Source organism: Camarhynchus parvulus, chromosome 2, assembly GCF_901933205.1.
Source record: "Camarhynchus parvulus chromosome 2, STF_HiC, whole genome shotgun sequence".
Taxonomy (NCBI): Eukaryota; Metazoa; Chordata; class Aves; order Passeriformes; family Thraupidae; genus Camarhynchus; species Camarhynchus parvulus.
In genome coordinates this window covers 144,079,702-144,097,465 of record NC_044572.1, presented here as the reverse complement: position 1 = coordinate 144,097,465, position 17,764 = coordinate 144,079,702, and the positions used below count along the sequence as shown (strand labels likewise).

The 17,764-nt window shown below is 45.5% G+C and overlaps 1 protein-coding gene across 1 annotated transcript in view; it reads left to right on the top strand.

The window, feature by feature from the left end:
- The first annotated feature begins 1,185 nt into the window (after nt 1–1,185).
- The window catches only part of ST3GAL1 (ST3 beta-galactoside alpha-2,3-sialyltransferase 1), a 78,054-nt gene continuing 61,475 nt past the window's right edge, over nt 1,186–17,764 (top strand). The window contains exon 1 of the mRNA XM_030965770.1: nt 1,186–1,370. The gene's annotated coding sequence lies outside the window, so the exon portion shown is untranslated. The remainder of the gene's footprint in view (nt 1,371–17,764) is intronic.

Here is a 17,764-nt window from a genome sequence, read left to right as displayed (position 1 = left end):
CCTCTCCTATAAAAACAGGCTAAGGGTGGGCATTGTTCAGCCCAGAGAAGAGAAGTCACAGGGGAGACCTTATAGCACCTTTCAGGATCTACAAGATCACGATCTACAAGGGGCTGCAAGAAAGCTGGAAATGGTTCTGTTTGTTTGTTTGTTTTCCCAAGGGAATGTAGTACTACGACAAGGGGGAACGGCTTTAAAATGAAAGAGAGTAGGTTAAATTAGATATTTGGAAGACCTTCTTTCTTGTGAGGGTGATGAGACACGGGACCAGGTTGCCCAGACCAGGTGCAGATGACCCACTCAACAAAGTGTTCAAGCCCAGGCTGGATGGAGCTCTGAGCAACCTGGTCTAACACAAGGTGTCCTGTCCATAGTAGGGGGGTCCAAACCAGATTATCTTTAAGGTCCCTTCCAACCTAAACCATTCTATGACTCTGTGAATATCGATATGCACTATTTTTATTAGCAATGCCACATAGATTTTCTGCCCTAAGAAGCGCCAAATTTCTTTCAATTTTCGCTGCTGCGATCACCTTTGGGGTCACGCAGCCCAATTCCAGACACAGCAGTTTGGTGAACACACACACACACACACACACACACACACACACACACAATTCCTCGGAGGTGACTCTCTAGGGAGGACCCGACCAGAGCCGGATTTCATCCCGAGGGCGCTGGGGGTGAGTCCGGGTTCGCATCGCAGCTCTCCGGGGCACAGCCCTGCTCCGGGGGAGGCGATGGGAGGGGAATGGGGGTGAGATGGGGGCGATGGGGGCAGAGATGGGGGACCGGGGGTGCTTGGGGAGTGAGGTGGGGTTGATGAGGAAGGTGAGATGGGACAGTGATGGGGGATGCTTGGTGAGTTAGATGGGGTTGATGGGGGGATGAGATGGGGGCAATAGGGGGAGTGATGGGGAGGGTGCTTGGGGAGTGGGGGGGTTGATGAGGGCGGATGAAATGGGAGCGATGGGGGCAGTGATGGGGGGGTGCCTGGGCAGTGAGATTGATGGGGGTTGATGAGGAGGCTGAGATGGGGGTGCTGGGGTGATGAGGGTGATGAGGGGGGTGGTGGGGGTGGTGGGGGTAGGGGGGGTCCGCCCCTCCCGGCCCGGCCCCGAGGAGGAGCCGGCGGGGCCCCGCGCCGTCCACGTGGCCGAGGGCGCGCTATATGAGCGGGCGGGAAGCGCCGGGGAGGGAGCGAGGGGAGGGACGGGGCGCCCGGAGCGGCCCGCCAGACAGACGGACAGACACACAGAGACAGCGCGACACACAGACAGCGCGGCGGCAGCAGCGACCGCAGCGACTGCCCGTCCGTCCGTCCCGCCGGCCATGGGGCTCGGCCGCCCGCCGGCCCCCCTCAGCCCGCCGTGAGTACCGCGGGACCCCGTCCCTCTCTCCCGTCCTTCCTCGCCGCTCACCTGCAAATCCCCGCTGCTGCAGAAGGCGCGGTGGGAGCCTCCCCGCCTCCTGACTCCTCACTCGGCTGTTGAGTTGTTGGGGTTTTTGAAAAAAATTATTTCTGCGATTTAGAAGCAGGGGCGGCCCCGGCGCTGCTCGCAGCATCCCCCGGCACTCCGGAGCGGGGAGGCTTCTCCCCATCCATCCGGGCGGGATTTCCCCACTGGAGGGAGGCAGAGGGGAGGCGGCGGGTGCCGGGGTGGGCTCCGGAGGAAGGGGCCGCCTTCGGGCGATGCTCGGGGGGCGACAGCGCCGGGAACCCCCCTCCAGCTGCCCCACGGACCGGTCCTGCCCAGCGCCGCCGCCGGGAGGGAGCTGCGGGAGGGACCGGCCCCGCGCCCCGGCTGTGCTGGGTTATTCCCTCCCCTGGGTAGGCTGTGTGCCGGAGGAGTAAAGCCGGTGTTACTCCGTTAGAGGGCAAAAGGCAGACGAGCTGTCTTAGGTATCCGCTCGCACGTTCCTCCTTGCAGTATGAATTTCTAGAGGAGCATAAATAACTACTCTTCGAGGTCAGCCGTTTGCTTTTATTGTACTTGGTATATTTATCTCACTAGCGAACATCTATCCCAGGTCCTTAGTGTGATTGTGTGCAGTCTTGGCACAAATGAAAACAAGCCAATAAAAAAATAAAAGCCTTGATGTATATTTACTGATTTGAGGCACACAAGATTTTCCAACTCTTTGTAACGGTTGGACTTGTATGTATCCAATATACTGAAATAACTCTTTCATGCAATTGTAAGTCTGAATTATATATTTGTCTGCTGGGCACATATGTTGAAGGAAAAACCTCCTTAATTATGGATCTTTCAGAGAGATTGGAAGGGTGACAAAGCCCTTGTAATCTTTTGGGTCAATTTTCATAAGCTCCAAAACCTCTCTTTGAAAAGGAAATTAAATTTCAGTGTACAAAAGAGACAGGAGATTCAAGGATATAAAAAAAGAGTCTCTTATTCTACTTTGATCTTGTCCTCAGGAGTTCATTTACTTTAGTGCTCTTCAGTGACACAAGTTAAAATGAAGAGTTGCCTTTAACTGGAGTCTTCCTGCCTCTTGGCATTTCGGGAGGTACTCAATTAGCAGCACACTTCTCCCGTATATTATTTACGCAGCTTCAGCTGGAGGGGTGGCTCTGTGTGAAGCATCTGCTTGGAAACACTTGGCTTGTTACACCCACAGCATCCTGTGCCACCCACGCCAGCCAGCACCTTCCCCAGGACAGTGTGTTCAGCCCTCCTCAATTTTTCAGTCCCAGTCTAAAGCTGGCAGTACTCTGCCCGCTGTGCTCAGTGCCTCGACAGAGCTGCTCTGGTGTCAGAAGTTGGCGTGGCCCTGGGCTCCCTTTCCTGCTTTCAGCAGAGGCAGGATGTTATCTGCAGGGCACGGCTCTGCTCAAGGTCCTTTCTGGACCTATCTGGGATCCTGACAGTTTCTAATCTGCTTGAGCACATGTCCAGTGGGGTGAAGGAGGGAATGGTTGGATGTGAATGAAAAGAATGAATTTGTTTATTAGTTAATAGCATGTGTTTTCTTGATTATCCTGGAAACAAAAAAGCCCCAGCACAGATCTGTGGTCAGCTTGGTGTTCTGTTCCTCTGCTGATTTCTCATTTCATTTACTCTGTTTTGGAGCTGCTATAGAGTAACATTTCTATGTCAGGAGATTTAAGTCCTGTGCCTCACCAAAGTCCCAGTCTATGGTTTTGCCAAACCAGCTTTTAAGTTACCACTAAGTTTTTAAACTACAGTTCTGCTAATGCACATTTGTTTTACCTTTTTGCTCAGTAGTGTGTAGAAGCATTGTCTCTGAAAGTGCAAAAGAAGGGAGAAATTGTATTACTTATTCTTTTGGCTCAGTCGGTTGGTGCACAATCTGATTCTGCAGGGGAGACAGCGAGTTGCCCTGTTTGTATGAATTTGTCACACATCTGTGCCAGAAACAAACTTGAGAACTTCTTGACAGTTTTTCTTCCAAACTTGATTATACTGCTAATGGTAACAGCCTCTCAGTTGAGGAAGGTTGCTTTTCAAACTAAACATAATTTTATGTAAGACTTGGTATGTGCTTATCAATTTTCTTTTTTTGTTTATGTAAAACTGGAAGCAGCTTGAGAGGAAATTAAGGTCATGCAGATGGCAGTTCCATCTTCTAGGTTATAAAAGCATCTTTTATGTCAAGTGAGTTGCAAATGCTGCCATTAAATGATAGCAGAAATAAATTTTTACTTAGAACATCTTTTGCACCTATTTTCAAAAGTGTAGTGAAGCAGAAACCTGCTTTTAAAAAGCAAAGGAGAGAGAGCAAACTCAGCTCCACAGCATATTTCAAGTGCTGTTAATCCCACCACCTGGTGGAGCTTTGCATGGCTCTGGCTGAGAGAACTCTGAAAAGGATGCATTTTTTTTCCTGTTTCAACACTGTCACATGCCACATGTAGTTTCTTCAACTTTTTTTTCTTTTTCATAGCAGACTTAATTAATTTTCTATTGTTCTGTACCTTTTATACTTTGCAGAAGGCAGCATAGGGCTATTGGTGTGTCATCTGAAGCAGCAGATAGATGAACTGGTGAAGTAAGGGGAAAAGTTCTCACCTACAAGCAGTTCTTAAGTTAAATAATTATTTTTGATAACCAGCCCCTCTGCCAAGATACTCTGGTGGAACCTTTCAGTGCAAGCCCTGTTAGTTTTGTACTAATGATTTTTACATTTTTATATAAATATTACTATAAAATTTTTATTTGCTATAAAATACTTGCTAAACAGCCTGTGTTCAGTCAGGCTTGCAAGGAGCAGAGAGGCAGATATATTTTGAACTGATCTGACATTCCTGATAAAGGTTATTAAAACATGGGAATGAGTTCCAGGAATTAAGGTGAAGTATGGCAGAGATACTTCACCCCCTCTGCTGCAGTCTCACCTGACTGCATCAAAGCCTGTCTGTGATGTTTATGGTGTGCCTCCTAACTGATAAATGAAAATCTAACTCACAGGTGTGCAAGCTGAAAGTAAACTCTGGGGTTATCTGTCAGCTCACAATTCAGAGGAATTGCTTACAACAGGGAGAAAGCTCCTTGACCCATACAGACATTTCCTGTGCAGGACATGCAGCCTTGCAGGCAAAATGCTGTTGTAAATGTTTGTATTGTTCCTTTGCCACAGTGCCTGTGGCAGCAGCCAGCAGACCAGGGGAGGCCATGGCTGGCCTAGGGATGTGACAGCTCCCATCTGCCTCTCTGCTCCTGGCAGGAATGGGGGTCCTGGTGGGATGGACAGCTGCCTTTGCAGCCCATCCAGAGCATGTCTGCATCCCTCTCTGGGCCAGTTTGGGATTCACTGCCCAGCAGGCATCTGCTCTGTATCACCCAGCGTGTGCCTGCTCCAGGGACTGGGATCTCCTACCAGGCTTCAGGAACCTTGGCTTCTCAGCTGTAGGCTCTTAGTGCTGTTTGAACTGCCCTGGGCTAGCTGTCCTTGTCTTCTGACACCTGGTGTTGTATTTGAGACTTCAGGAGGGTGGGTTTGATGTCCAACACACCTGAAATGTGTTTGGCAACTGAATTGACCCTGTGGGAGCTGTGTGAGTTTTCTGGGCACACACTTCTATCTTATGAAATAGATAACCTTATCAGCATAAGTGGTCTCTGTTCAGGATGTATGTCTGTTAGTTGTTTAAAGTTGTTTCTTCTCTTGACTCCTGTTGTCCTGATAACTGCTCTGGCACTAATTAGCAGCAGCCACAGAGGAGCTGCTGTCACCCTTCTGGTCACCTTTCCCACTCTTACCCAAACTGCTCTTCCACTGGTGCCAAGTGTCCCATGCTCGGGTTTGTAAGTAGCAGTTGCTTTGTGTAAAATGTCCTATAAAACTTTTAAACCTCTTTTAAGTCAGGGTTGCACAGCCCCCTGAAGCTGTGAAACAGCTGTGGAATGTGGAAAATGGGGGTCCTGGACAGGCAGGGAGCTCTTTTTAAAAGAAACTCACGCATAGTATTGGTAGAAGCTTGCTCTGAAGCATGAGATAAGATTAGGAATGTCATCAATTGTAAAGACTGTAGTAATTGTTAAAATGCAGTTCTGGGGGAAAGGAGGGTGGAAAGCAATTCGTTCCTGGCTTTGTTTCACTTTGAAGTGCCTGTGATTAAGTTGCTTCATCTGGACTGACGTGCACGTCCCTCCTTGGGGAGAGGAAGATTTGTGTCCTGTGTAGGAGATGACCAAACCTTTGAGCAGACAGGAGTTGTGCTATTTCAGGAAACCTGTTAACCTCATCAAGCCACATCTGTTTCTCTGGGCCAGTCCCATAGCTATTTCTGCCAAGCAATTGCAAGGTGTCCTAGAATGCAAAAGAGACACAACATAAGTGGTTGAAACCTGCACCTTGTGGCAAATGTTTGAAGTGTAGCTGTCTTACTCTGAGGACATCATCTCAACAGAACTTTTTTTGGTTTGTTTTTTTATAGTAACTTTTCAGGTTTTCAATGCAGGCTCAGCACTCTGTAGCTTTCCATCCCAAAAGATTTGAGAGGAGGACAAGGAGGAATGGGTGACAGGTTAGAGCTCACAGGGTCCAAGCACAACATTTGCCACCTTGCTGGTGCCTGACAGAGGACTGCTGCTGGATGGAGGTGACCACACATACTCCTGGTGTCCCCAAAGCTCCTGCAGTGGATTCCTTAGCCATCCTTTTGGAGGATTGTTCTGCAGAGTAAAAACTGGCACAGTGACACTGAGATATTAAGTCTGATGCAATTTTAAAATGTCTCTGGACTATATAATTGCTGCTGACATTTTTCCAGGAGCCATGGAGTTCTGTATTTTTTTTTATTTTTGTTTTTAGGACTTTGGTACACCAAAACAAAACAAAGGTTTTTCCTTTTAAAGGACACTGCCTTTTTTCTAGAGGCTGGATCTTCAATGAGGGACTTAATCTTACTTATCTGAAATACTTTGTGTGCTGACACATCACAGTGTTGTACCAGCTCGAAAAAGAAATCTAATTCTATCAAATCTGCCAGCTCAGTTAATATGACCCTGCCAGGGAAGCAGAAGGCATCACCTCCAGTTCTTTTAGGAAGGTATCAGATTCCCACTGCCAGCTCAAATTCAAAGCACAGTGCTTGTGGCCAGGTTTGGATTTAAAAAAATATAATTCTAAGGTACTTCTTGCATCCTGACATGCAAAACCAGAGATAAAATTGGAAGATGTCATCTGAATATTTGGGTTGAAACAGCAGTTTGAATCATACAGTCCTTTGGGAATAATCCTGAAGCAGAGGCCTGTGTTACTCCACCCTGAGACTTCTAAAACTCCTGTGTAAAGAGCATGGTGTAGGGCTACTAGCAACTTAATCAGAGCTGACCTGACAGTTTTTGTCTCTTTTTGACACTCTGGAGTGCATCCAGAGCTGCCAGGGTGTGATAAGGACACCCATGCCTGTATCTTAAATTCCTTTAGCCTAGTGGGAGGTGGTGATGCCTTCTCTGGAACCTGCAGCCTGCATTACTGCAAGACTTTGGCTGTAAATGCTTTTGCTCTGTGCACCTAATCCTTCTTTTACTAGAGCTTCTCTTAAATCAGTTTGTGCAAATTATCCAACTTAGATTTTTTTTTTTGGTGACAACACTGAGAAAAATACTCATTTACATTGAATTGAAGCAATTTTTAGTTAAGCAAAGGCAGGTCAAAATAATTATGCTTTTGAGAAAGTGGTGCATTGCTACTTTTAGATACTTTGTCTTAATTCCAAGTCCATTTCAAACCTCTCAGGTAGTCAAAATCACTCATTTTGAAAGGACCTAGTTTGCCTTCTGATATGTCAGAATGATTCCTCTGAATTTGATGTGACCTGCATTGTCACAGTTTGTCAGCCAATGGCAATACTGATGTTATAGCTGAATCTGGAGTTTTGTTTCTTTTCTCTTTGAAACTATTTTTGTAGTGAAGTTATTATTCTTTGGAAGGTTTACCCTGTTTTTCTCTTCAGGGACAGTTCTATATATTTCAAGTAAGAAAAGGATCTCTCCTGTTGCTCAGTCTAGTGCTTATTAGAAGAATTAGAACTCTTCCTTCTTGATCTCTCTTCTCTTTTCAGCTCCTGTATCCTCTGCTTTCCCCCTTCAGTTAAAATCTGCCTTTATGGAGAAGCATTGACTTTATGATCAGGTCTCCTGTGGCTTCACTCTGCCTGCTAAAACAGATCTGCTGCTCTTCTCAAGCAGCTGGCTTGATTCTAGCCTAAAAATTTAACCTGGGAAGTGAAAATGAACTTCTGCTTGCCCACTATCAGATGTTCAGCTTCATCCTTCAGACTCTAATACTGAGGGCTGCCTGATATCTCCAGGGGATCAAGCAGCAGCACTGGTGAGAGCACAAAGCAGGTAGAAACTAAATTTGCAGGCAGGACATTGAGGCATGTACAGCAGCTGAGAATGCCACAGCCACTGGAACTGTGCAAGTTATCACGGAATCATGGAACGTCCTTGCTTGGAAGAGACCCACAGGGATCACTGAGCTGGCCCTGTGCAGGACATCCCAAGAATCCCACCCTGTGCCTGAGAGTGTTGTCCAAATGCTCCTCGAGCTCTGTTGGTGTTGCAATCAGTGCCCTGGGGAGCCTGTTCCAGTGCCCAGCCACCCTCTGGGGGCAGAACCTTGTCCTGGTGTCCAACGTGCACCTCCCCTGATGCAGCTTCAGGCCATTCATTTGAGTGCTGTCACTGATCACCTGAGAGGAGAGATCAGTGCCTGCCCCTCCTCTTCCTCTTGTGAGGAAGCTGTAAAATTGCAGTGAGGTCCCCTCAAGGCTGAGCAAACCAAGTGACCTCAGCTGCTCCTCTTGGCCACCCCTCAAGGTCCTTCACTGCTTCACAGCTCTCCTTTGGACACTTCCTAATATTTTTCTATCTTTCTTGTGTTATGTTGCTGTTGTGATGAAGTTCTCTCTGTGCTCTGGGGATTGTGCTGTAATGGCAACACAGAAATACAAGGGAGAACTGCATTACCCTTTGTAAAATGTCAGGAGTTAAACAGACTCTTGCAAAAACTTCCCTTGCTTAGAAAGGCAATATTGAAATGTAAACTGGCTCTTACAAAATATCATATGGAAACCAAAATTGTCTTTTCTGGTGCTAAGAGGAAGAAAACAATTTGGGAGGGCAGTGTGAGGATGCTTTATGAGTTTGGTAAAAGGCAAACCTTTCTCTTGGGCTCCCAGAAATGCCTATGGTTGGTTTGCTGGTGCAAGTGGGGACTCTGCAGTGGATTCATGGAGAAAATCTGGGCAGGGGACACAGCTGTGGGGTCAGGATATGGCTTTGCTTCAAGATTGCAGCTGTAGGCAACAAGATGTCAGCTCCACCAAGGTTATTCTGATGTCTGCCATGTGGTGATGTAGAGTGCCCATGGAAGTACCAAGTGTGTATGAGATACTGAGAGCTTCTTCAGAGCTTCAGGAGAGTTTTTCCTAGTTTCATCTCCATTTCTCTCCTTCCTGAGTAGGTACTGAAATGTTCTTTAGTCCTGCTTTTCAGGATTTTTCCCTGTCATGCTAACCCCCCAGACAGCAGCTAAACCCCGCACAGCCACTCTCTCACATTCCCTGCAGTGGGAGAGAACTGGAAGGGTAAAAGTTGAAAAACTCATGGGTTGAGACAAATTTAATATGTAAAGCATGAGTTGCACATGGCCAGTAAAGCAAACTGAGGAATTAATTCATCACTTCCATGGGCAGGCAGCTGTTCAGCCATCCCCAGGAAAGCAGGGTGATTTTTTTTTTTATTATCCCACATAATGGTGAATGAGAAGGTAAATTCCATCATTCTCAATGTGCCTTCCTTTCTTCTGCTCCCATCTTTGTATGCTGACCATGATGCTGTATGCTATGATAACCTGGGGTCAGCTGTCCTGCCTGTGCCTCTTTCAGTTCTTGTTTGCCCCCAGCCTCCTCGCTGGTGGGCTGGGCTGAGGAGCAGAAAAGGCCTTGGCTTTGTGTGAGCTCTGCTCAGCAATCATGAAAACATGCCTGTGTTATCAACAGTGCACCCAGCGCAAATCTAAAACACAGCCCCATACCAGCTACTGTGGAGAAAATTAACTATTCCAGCCAAAACCAGCAGAGTTCTTTTCCACATACTTCTTCTCATCCACCCTTTCTCCTCAAATTCTCCTTGTTTGGAGAAAGCAGGCTGTTCTTGCAGCTTCAACCAACCCCCTTCCCTCCCAGGCTTTGTTCTCTGTGTGCCAGGATCAGAGTGAACCAAGACAGCAGGAGAGCCAGGGAGGCTTCAAGTTTGCATCTGAGGACAAGTGTGTGGTGTTGTAGGACACGCTTATGGCTGAGAACTTGGAGTGAAGGCCTGCCCCCTCTCAGCTCCCTGCTCCAGACTTTCTGGCTGCAATGCACAGTATTTCAGTTTCCTGGAGGTTCAGTCCAGCCTGTAAAGTGGTTGGAGATTCCAGTAAAGATGTCAACACTGCCCTTTTGACCAACAGCTTGGTTTTTGAACTACGAAAGTAAAGGGAAATCTACCACATGGAGAAAAGAGCTTTAGAGAAGGGATTCACTCTCTGCCACTCCATTGAGAGGTGCAATCATCAAAGATGTGCAAAAGCACAGCTGATGCAATATAAGTCATGTATATATCTGTTTTGTTTACTACAATGGGGTTATCACCATAGTGCTACAAGGATTATGCATTTTGGTGTCTTATCCATGTGGCTGTTCATGAACTTTTTTTGCTTGCCTGGATCCTAAGACCTTACAGAGAAACACAGTGTCATTGGCTCACTGTGGCTGTCACAGCAGATTTTCTGTTAAAAAGTAAGCAAAAGTAAATATGCAAAAGTAAAAACTGCTTCAGACCTGGAGTTAGAGAGAACAAGCCTGTATTGTGGTGGTAGGATGTGGGAAAGAGCAGCAGCTTCACAACTTTGTGATAGACCTAGGAGGATGCTGGAGCACAGCTGTCCTGCTTCCTGCTGTTAAATCCATCTCCAGTTCAAAGACAAGGTTGTTGTGTGGGACAGTGTGTTAAATGCTGTGTACAAGTTCATGTAGATGATGCCAATGGCTCTTCCCTCATCCCACAGCATTGTGAGACCTTTGTATGCCCATTGCAGAAGGCCACCAGATTTGTCTGGAACAATTTGACATAATGCTCACAATTCAGACAGTTAATTACACCAACAAAACTTGTGTGCTAATGCTCAGGTAAGACACTGATTTGTGTTTCTCCAAAAGCTCTGTTACTCTGTTGTATAGAACACCAAATGCTTCAAACAGAAATTACCTCAAGCAACTGCATAACTGGTTGTGAGGCCAAAGAGCAGAGGAGCAGGAGATGGAAACTGGCTGTTGAAAAAGACAAGGTTATTGAAAAACAAACAGCAAGTGCAGAAGTGGCTGAAACACTTGAAAGTAGCAGTGAAACAAAGGAGTTTAGGATAAGCTGCTTCTCCCCAAGGCCAGAGTCTCCTGTTGATACTGAGTTGAGCGTTGGCAGAGGATGTTGCTATGGGATTGCAATTCATTTTGGAGTGTTTTTAATAAAGGAAAATGACAGAGGCCTGTATTGAAAAGAATCAATAGGTTGGAATTACCAATCAGACTCCTTTGGAGGGGAATGTCTCTGTTTCACAGAGCACCAGAAGAAGCTGCTTGTTTCTTCCTCTGTTGCCACCTGACCCACTGCTGCTGTAGGTTAGTGGCTCATTTGCTGAATTTTGTTCCTGCTGTCTTAGGAGGATGCACACTTTTCCTTTGCCTGTAAGTGGTCTGGATGAAGAATTCTATCATAGAGTCAATTAAGTTGGAAAAGATGTCTAAGTTCATCAAGTCCAACCATCAAACTAGCATCAACATCATGTTCACCATTAAACCATGTCCTCAAGTGCCACATCCACAAGTTTTTTCAACAGTTGCAAGGATGGTGACTCCACCACTCCCCTGGGCAGCCAGTCCAATGCTTTACAACCCATTTAATGGAAAAAAAAAGTCCCAATGTTAAATTTAACCTGATGCAACTTGAGGCCATTTCCTCTCATGTTGTCACTTTTTACTTGGGAGAAGAGACCAACCTCCACCTGGCTACAACCTCCTTTCAGGTAGTTGTAGAGAGAGGGAGGGTGTCCCCCACCCCTCCTTTTCTCCAGGTTAAACACCCCCATCTCCCTCAACAGGTACTCATAGGACTTGTATTCCAGCCCCTTCACCAGCCATATACAGCTAAAACTCTACCCGATTAAGACAGGAGTGCTCAGTGTGGCTACACTGTCTGTACTGTTCCTTGGAGAAAAGCTTCCCACACTCCAGTGACAGTAGCCCTTTATCCCCTTGGCTTAAAATACCCAAGTCCTGTCTGTGGTGACTTGTCATCACACTAATTGAGAAACAATCCTAAGAAATTTGCCCCATTTTCAAGTTACTATCTTGGAAAAAGGACAGTTGTCTTGTGGGAACATCTGGACCAAGAGTTATATCTTAGTGCAGCAGAAGGCAGTCCTTAGATCCTGCTCAGGCAAGCTGTCAGAGACACACCCAACTTTTCTTTTTTTGTGCGTGCTTGTGAATTTTTAAAGAGGCATTTCTCAGAATGTCTTTTTTTCTGACTTATCTTACCCCACACAAAACTAGAAGTCCTTTGTATTGTATGAAATAAACCCACCAGGCACAGCTACATTTTAGAAAATATCTTTTCATTAAGGTGTAACTCTCCCCTGCCTTGCTCTCAGAGCCACTAGCCTCACATTTGGCATGTCTCTGAACCTGGAAAATATGAGTCTGGGTGTTGTCTGCCAGTACAAGTTTTACACCTTTACTGTCTTGCTTGGAAATTTAGTGGCTCTGATAGGGAGAAGATATCAGTGAGGAGCTTCTCATGGAAGAGACTGGAGCTGAAGCAAGATCCCAAGGGAACTTGATGCGCTTGCTGTGGGAGCCTCAGGCTTGCTTGGCAGAGGGGCACACCCTGAGGGTGGGATCACCAGGGTGGCATTTAACCCTTCCCACTCCTGTTACAAGGGTGAAACTTGGTGCCATTGGGGCTGGTGCCACCTGCTGTGCTGCTGACACCCTCCTCACTTAAACACTGAGATGTGGCACACTGCCCCCTGTGCCCAAGGGTTAAGTTCAGGGCAAAACTGGGAGAGATTTTCTTGTTTTGAAACGTATCTCTTTCACAGTCCCTCATCTCTACAAAGGGAACCCATCCAAATTTGCCTTTGTTACTCTTGTACCTGATCAGACTTCAGCTGACAACTCTAGTTCTTGGAGCTGGAAATTCTGTTATTAGGGCACCGAGATTTTTCTGAATATTAAAAATCTCTTGCTTTTATAGCTGTCAGAACCAATCTTTCAGATCTCCCCCTCCAGCTGCTGTGCTCTCTTGTGAGCTGATTGCTACTCCCGGGCAGGTAAGTGTCAGCATTTTTGTGCCTGGCACCAACAATATTGACTTCCAAGGAAAGGAGGGTGTTTCTGCATCTCAGATCTAGTCCTGTGTTTTGTTTATGATAACTCTCTTCTGTCAGGAAAAAATGCTGCATAACACTTTGCCCTGTCTCCAAAAGAGAGTAGGGTCGTGCTCAGTAACCTTGAGTGTGGACTTGTCGTGTCTGGTGAGCTCATTAGAGCTTGATCTGCTCATTACCTGGGGACTGTTGAAGGCAAGACCAAAGTATTTCAGAAGTCAGCGAGGGCAGCATGCTTCCCTCTGAGTGAGCATGGGAATGTTGTTCAGCACATGTATTTGAATTGATTGCTGAAGCTGACATCTGCTTACTGAGGTTTACAAAGCTTGTGGCTTCTCATAGTCTGTAAAACACATGGCATTTGTATGAACAGGCTTGTCAGTGATAGTTCCCTTACCCAAAGCCAACAGGACTCTCCCATCTGTGTAGCAGAGCCCTCTCCTTAGAGCCATCAGTCATCACTGTCTGAAAGTCTAGCTGAAAGTGAGTAAAAACAAAATTTTATTTCTTGCTTTTCCCTTCCCCAAGGAAATTCTTTCACTGGTGTGACAGCCCTTCCCAGTCTACTTATAGCTCCTATTGGATTTCAACTTCCTGTCCGAAATTGCTGGGATGTGAGATAGTTAACAAGATACTGTTCCTGAAAGGACGCAGGACAAGGGATCCTTGTTAACAGTACATGCTGAAAGATTTCAAACCTGATGAGTGATCTTTAGGGCGTGCAGCAGGCACCCAGAGAGTGTCTTGGGTGTTGAGAGAGTTAAAATTGGTTTGGATTTTTTTCAGAAGGTGCAGAACAAAGCCACAGCGCTGGCATTATCATGGAACATGTCCTTCAGCTTGCCCAGTTGGCTATTTTAGGAGGCATTAAGTGATGTAAACATCATGGCAGAGAGACTGAAACACTTGTTGTGGTTTAACCCCAGCCAGCAACTAAACACCACTCTCCCACTCCCCCACCAGAGACTGGGGGGAGAATTGGAAGGTAAGAGCTGGAAAACTCATGGGCTGTGATAAGGACAGTTTAATAGGGAGAGTGAAAGCCAAGCACACAAACAAAACAAGGAAGTGATTTCCTGCTTCCCACGGCCAGGCAAGTGTTCAGCCATCCCCAGGAGAGCAGGGCCCTGTCACAGGTAATGGTGACTTCTGGAGACAATTGACGTCACCCCAAATGTCCCCCCTTCCTCCTTGTCCCCCCACTTGATACACTGGGCATGATGTCACATGGTCTGGAATATCCCTCTTGTCACTTGGGGTCACCTGTCCTGGCTGTGTCCCCTCCCAGCTTCCCATGGACTCCCCAAAACACAGCCCCACACTGGCCCAAATCAGCCACCACTCCACAGCAAATGGAGCAGTGCTTGTGCAGGTTCATGGGTAACTTCATAGTTCCCCATCACTTGTGGGATTTGTAGCTTTATCTAAACAGCATGGAGATTTGTCACTTGGCTTCTCTCACCAGGATTCTCTAGGTGCCCACTGAAAACCCCTATGCTAGCAGGGTGCACCACACCAGGGTGAATGGCAAAAGTTCCTTTTGGTTTAGCTGGACAGAGGTGAACTTTTCATTAAGGTGGTGAAAAGGTGGTTCCTGAGTTTACCTAAAAATAAACAAGGTGCTGTCTGGCATGGTTATATTTTCATTGCTTGACCTATCAAGGAGACAGTGGCATGGAAAGGACACAAGTAACTTTCAGATGACATTGCATTAATTTGTAGCAATGCTGGAATTTCTGTTGAGATGCTTCCTACGGATGTTGAAGGCATCCAGCAAAGGCTCTCCTTGTTCTTTCCTTTGATATATGCCCAGAACCAGAGACAGATGCTGTAAAATAGGGTAATTAAATGTGTTGATTTCTTGTAAAAATGGTTACTGTAGTTCATTTCATAGTTTGGGGGTAAGGAGGATCTTTAAACGTATCTTCACTCTGCTTGTGTAATTTGAAGGTGGCCTTTTTTCTCCTTTTTTTGGTGTCAGTTTGTGGAGTTTTTTTGGGTTGGGTTTTGTTTTTTTCTTTTTAAAGCACAAGGTTTATTTAAGAACTTTGTAGACAAAAATGCTTTGCAATGCCAAAAATCTTCTGCAGTGTGTTCAGAGCAGGACTTTCTTTGCTCTTCAGCTCAGAGTGCTTTAGACAGAATGGGAGAAGGACATGAAAGAGAATTGTGTTGTACTTAGCAGAATTAGAATAAGCCCACAAGCACATGGTTTGTACTTTTTAATTCCAAGAGCCTGAATCTGATCTCACTCCTACTAATCTCTGAAGGGATTATTCCTGATTTACACCATCCTGAATGAAATCAGAATCTGGCCCTGAAAGCCTGTTTGTACTTCAGACATTGTCTCAAGGCAGCTGACCTGCAAATATGAAAAGGAGACCTCAGTTCCTGTGGGTTAACTGTTTAAATTTGTCAAGCTAAGTCAACTACAGCTTGTTTAGCAGGGAAATGGAACTGCAAAACCTCAGGCTAGAACCCATTTACCTCTGTTGGACTAATGGGAGGTAATCAGAGGATCCTCTTTGGTGCAACACCGTGCTCTGCATTTGCATGGCATCTTTCATCTGAGGATATTAAATAACTACTTCATTGCACTTCTGGAAGCTGTTCAGCCAGACAAATCTCTCTAATGACCTGCCACGACTCTGGTTGCTAGCAGTGAAGCAAAAATAAGTTAGTACATTGAGTCTCTGGTCATGAGTGGCATCTGTAAGAAGAGGTCTGCAACCTAGAACAGTGTGAAGCTGTTAGCTGAAAATACTGGAGTTTCTGGAAAAAAGGCTATGTCGTACTTAGCTGCTGAGAAGAAAATTGATTTTTATTAGCACAAGTTCAGTTAGTGTTCACTGAGACAGGTACCAAAAGCAAATGTACAGTTTCAGGGTGGGAAAGCACAGGTTGCCTTTAAGTCATCATGCCAACTTCTTTATGGCCCCAAATGAATATTTTTTTGTTCGTGTTTTGGTTGTCTACATGCTCATTTTTAAGGCTGTGTTTACACTGAGATTAGGGGAAAGTTGGAAACACCTTTTCGTGGGGCTGCTCTAAAGGAAGCTGGTATATTATTATACACCTGTGGATAGTCTCCAATGAACAGATCATGTTTGTCATTCTGCAAAGCACAGTTTTGGTTGGTGACACATTTGCACAGGGTTTGAACATACTAAATGCAGCCATACAGTGGGAACCAGATGGGCAGCCTCATGCAATGGCCCACCTATTTCCTTTTAGATTTTGTTTTTGAATTCTGTTATCAGCTCAGATTTCTTACTAGCTGTCTCTTTGCCATGTTGATTTGAGATGCTCCAAGCTTTAGACTACAGCAGTTAGATGACTGGAGGGTGCCTACATCCCATGATTCACCCAGCACGATGGAAAAAACACTAAACCTCTGGGACACTTAGCAAAAAGGCTCAGTATAGGAAGATTTTGCTCACCCTGGTTCAGTCATCACATGCAAACATCTGCTCCTGCTCTGGAGTTGAGCTCCTTTTTCCTTTCCAACCTGAAAGCATGGTTATGACATTAAATATATTGAACCAAATTTGACATGCACAGTTATTTGTCTGGAAAATACCCTTAATTTTTCTTGCAATAAGTAAGAAAGGCTGCTTCTTCCTCAAAGGTGTATTTAGTTTGTTGCTAGTCACTCCAAGTTGTTAGCCCTAGCTGATGTAAGCCCTGCCTGTCTGTCAGCAGAGACTGGAGGAGCTAATGGCTATTCCTGGAGGTGAGACTTCATTGATTCAAGCTGAAACAGTTGGTGAGCAATGCTCTGAGGAGTTGGCATTAGAATAAAAACCCCTGATGGCTTTGTGTCTATAGTTCATATGAGTAACCCAGAAAACTCTGTAGTGAGATCTCTGCATTTTTCCGTTTTCCATAAAATAGTGATCATCATCTCAGGTCCACATCTCTCCACTTTTCTGTATTTACCTGATATAAACCAGAGGAAGTGCCATGGAAGGAAATGTGGGATTTGCTGGGGGAATGAGAACTGGTTAATCCCACACTTCAGCAAAGCTCTCCCTTCCTTCAATCCTGTCTCTGCAGAAATGTGTGCATCAACCTGGGCCCTCTTCAGTGAAAAAGAGTGATACTGGACCTTCCTTTGAAGCTTTTGCTGTTTGACTGAATCAAATTCTCTAAAAATTCTCTCCATCTATATATCTGCTATAGGCTAAGAGACATTTTTCCCTGTTTGTCTCTGCTCTCAGCTGGTCCCACAAAGTCTGTTGCCACAGCAGATGTAAAGGTGGAGAAATTTTAAAATACACCACAAAGCAGATATAAAGTCTACTGTCTTGCTGAACTGGTTAATGTTGCTTAGCTGACATTTCTGCAGTGTAGGAAAAGCTGCATATTACTGGCCAAGCACTTTGTAATTTTCTGTTATTTCTAAAATGGATGCCAGCAATTGGAAATATTGAGTAATTTTTAATTGAAGGGATATGATCAGTGGGTGATTAGTTTTTGGAGTGCCTTGGATGTGTGCTATGTTGTAGAGAGAAGCCATCTGGAGCAGGGCTGTGGTTTAGCTGCTGCAATGAGTACCCACGGACTGCAGTGCCAAAATGACCAGGTTTATTACATCGATGAAGATCTTGAGTAATTAAATTCATTTTCACAGATCTAAATGAACTAAAATGAGAACATAATTTGGCCTGAAGTTTTAGTTTGATGCTCTCAATTATTAAACCAAGGATCATCGATGCATTTTCTACTATGCTTAAAATAACCCAGCCACAGCAAATCAGGCTGTTGAGTTCCTTCCTCTGCCTGCAGCTTTTACCAAATTTACCATGGGCAAGATTTCACCACATTTTGCCTGGAT